Source organism: Chrysochloris asiatica, unplaced genomic scaffold (assembly GCF_000296735.1).
Source record: "Chrysochloris asiatica unplaced genomic scaffold, ChrAsi1.0 scaffold00050, whole genome shotgun sequence".
Lineage (NCBI taxonomy): Eukaryota > Metazoa > Chordata > Mammalia > Afrosoricida > Chrysochloridae > Chrysochloris > Chrysochloris asiatica.
In genome coordinates, this window is record NW_006408568.1 from 12,287,193 (window position 1) to 12,290,892 (window position 3,700).

The window sequence follows — 3,700 nt, forward strand, 5'->3', positions numbered from 1 at the left end:
CCCAGCGAGATGGATTGGCCAAGTGGCAGCATCAATGGGATCAAGCATGGCAACAATTGTGAGGTTGGCCCAGGACCAGGCAGTGTTTCATTCTGTTGTGCATAGGGTCGCTATGAGTCAGTACTGATTTGATGGCACCTAACAACAACAACAACAACAACAATGAGCTGAAATAGACTGATAGTGATCATTTTGAATATGACAATCTTATGGTTTACCATGCTGGAAATGACAAATTCCAGAGAAATTGTATCACATTCATAGTCTAAGACCATTTCAAGTTCTATCTTGAAATACAATGTTGTCTGTGATAGAATAATATCCATACATCTACAAGGAGGACCAGTTAATACCCCTATTATTCAAATTTACATGCCAATCACTAAAACTAGAGATGAACAAATTGACAAATTATACCAGTTTATTCAGTCTGAAACTGATCAAACATGCAATCAAGATGTATTGATAATTATTGTGATTAGAATGCAAGGTTGGAAAGAGGAAGGCTTAGCAGTTGGAAAATGTGGTCTTAGTAATAGAAATGATACTGGAGATTGTGTGATAGACTTTTGCAAGACTAATGGCTTATTCGTTTTATGCAAATACCTTTTTTAAACAGCATAAAAGTCAACTACACTCATGTACTTAATAGGTGGAATACACAGAAGTCAAGTTGAGACACTGGAAAAATTCAATATCAGCCCAAAAAAAGCCAGGTGCCGACTATGGAAGAGACCATTAATTGCTTATATGCAAGTTCATATAGCAAGTTCTGAAGCAGAAGAAAAAATTTAAAAGCTTAGGGTAGATAAAATATGACCTTGAAATATTCCACCTGAATTTAATGACTATCTCAAGAACAGATTTGATGAATTAGACAGTAATGACTGAAGACCAGAGGAGTTGTGGGATGACATCAAGAACATCATATTATATATAAAGAAAGCAGAAGGTCATTTAAAAGGCAGAAATAAAACATCAAAATTAATGTCTAGAAGAGACTCTGCAACATGCTCTTGAGCATAAAGAAGCTAAAGCAAATGGAAGAAATGAAGAAGTTAAAGAAATGAACAGAAATTTCAGCTCCAGAAGACAAAGTAAAGTATTATAATGAAATGAGCAAAGACCTGGAGTTAGAAAGGCAAAAAGGAAGAATATGCTCAGCATTTGTCAAGCTGAAAGAACTGAAGAAAAAATTCAAGCTTCAACTTTCTCTATTGAAGGATACTATGGGCAAAACATTGAATTATGCCGAAAGCATCAAAAGAAGATTGAAGTAATACAGAGTGTCACTCTACCAAAAAGAAATGGCTGATGGTCAATCATTTCAAGCAGTAGTTTATGATCAAGAACCAATGGTACTACTGAAGGAAAAAGGCATTGGTGAAAACCAGTGCTCCAGTTATTGATGGAATACAAATTGGAATCTTTCAACAAGCTGATGCAGCACTGGAGGCACTCACTCATCTATGCCAAGAAATTTGGGAGACAGTTACTTGGCCAAACAATTGGAAAAGATCCATATTTGTGTTCAGTTCAAAGACAAGTGACCCACTAGAAGGTCAAATTATTGAACAATATTAATATCACATGCAAGTAAAATTTTGCTGGATAATTGAAAAAATGGCTGCAACAGTATATTAACAGGGAACTGCCAGAAATTCAATCCAGATTCAGAAGAGGATGAGGAAATAGGGATAGTATCAGATGATCTTAACTGAAAGTAGAGAATACCAGAAAAGATGCTTTATATGCAAAGGCATTTGATTTTTGTGGATCATTACAAACTATGGAAAAATTTGTGAAGAATGGATATTCTAGAACACTTCATTGTGCTCATGAACAAGAGGCAATCTTTTGAACAGGACAAAGGGATACTGAACGGGCTAAAAACAGGAAAAGTGTGCGCCAAGGTTGTATTCTTTCACCACACTTACTCAATCTGTATGCTGAACAAACAATCTGAGAAGCTGGATTATATGAAAAAGTATGTGGCATCTGGATTAGAGGAAGATGATACAAACTTGCTTCATGAAAGCAAAGAAGACTTAAAATATTTACTAATGAAGATCAAAGACCACAGCTTTCAGTATGGATTGCATCTCAATGTAACGAAAACAAAAATCCTCACAACTGTACTGTTGGAGTGAGTTGGCGAAAGTGAAAGCAATGGAGGAGTCTCTGCTTAGTTGGCTGATGGAGCTCTCATCAGTCTGTCTGGCTGTCTGAGTTTTTTCTTTTTTTTAATGCCCCAAGTCAGCAAGTCTTTATTTTTATACTCAAAATTACACAGTGTATAATGATTTGATACTTTGATTTTCCCCTTGAATTATTACACAGTTTTAATCACAACATTCCTTCACCCTGTGATTATACAACCTTAACAAAAGTATTTCTATGATGTCCAAACTGACCTTTCCATATCCCGTTCATTTTTCAACCATTAAACATTTTCCTTTTGACATCATCTCCTCTCCTGCGTAAGTAATAAATTGTTTCCTCTTATTCCCACTAAAAGATCAAGTTAAAACTTACACAAATCATTTCCACTTATCAGACCCCTGATTACATCCTTTTAGTAATATAAGTTTGTATTAATCATCAATGCCTACACTGCTTTATTGTTTCTACTAACTAATTATCAATCTTCTACATAATGTACTACGATTTTTCATAGTAAAAGTATTACTAACATCTACTTAATTATTTTGTTTTTCTAAAGTATTCATTAAATTGCTTGACCACAGTGTTCCTATGTTTCTTTCTTTTGAAGCTGTGAGGCATATAAGGCCCAACCTGGCTAATTGCTACAGGAAATGTAGATTATTAAGTTTTAACCACCTTTCATTTATGTTCACTATTCTCTGCCTATTTACATAGGTGTCTGTATGTAATAGTGGGGGTTTGTGAATTCTGGCTGGTAATTGATGGAGGTGAGGTCTATAGGGGTCCGTCAGCTTTACTTTAGTTTGTTATCTGCTTTTGTGATCTCATAAATGCCGTTACTTTGTACTTAGGTTTTCTGTGAAAGGGAGTAACTCATACAATTCCCTTTGAATTCAACCCAATGAAGCTGAAACAATTGTTGCCAGACCAGTCCTAAGGTCTGCAGAGCTCACAGTAAAGGCCATGAATATGACAATATCGTATATTTTTACAAGTAAATTCAGAGTTATCCTAAAGGGGAGATAGAGGATGCCTTTCCAGAGAATGATCTGCTTTGCATGATGTTTCTACTTTTGCCAGGACTGTGTCAAACAGCAAAAGTGGAATCGCTTCCCGCACTGGATCAATAAATATCATGGTAAGTGGAGAAAAATATTGAAGGTGACAAAGACTTCATTTTGCTTGGATTCACTGTCAACACTTATGCCAGCAGCAGTCAAGAAATCAAACGGCGTATTGCATAGGCAAATCTGCTGCACAAAATCTCTTTAAAGTATTCAAGAACAAAGAGGTCAGTTTGAGTATTAAGGTGTGCCTAACCCAAGCCACGGTATTTTTGATTGCCTCATATATATGTGAAAGTTGAACAACAGATGAAGAAGAATTTAGAAGACTTGCTTCATTTGAATTATAGTGTCAGAGAAGAATATTAAAAGTGCCATGGGCTGCCAAAAGAACAAGCAATTCTATATTAAGAGAAGTAATGCCAGATGTTCCTCAGAAGCTGTTGCGGACCATGTAAGACTGGTCAGAG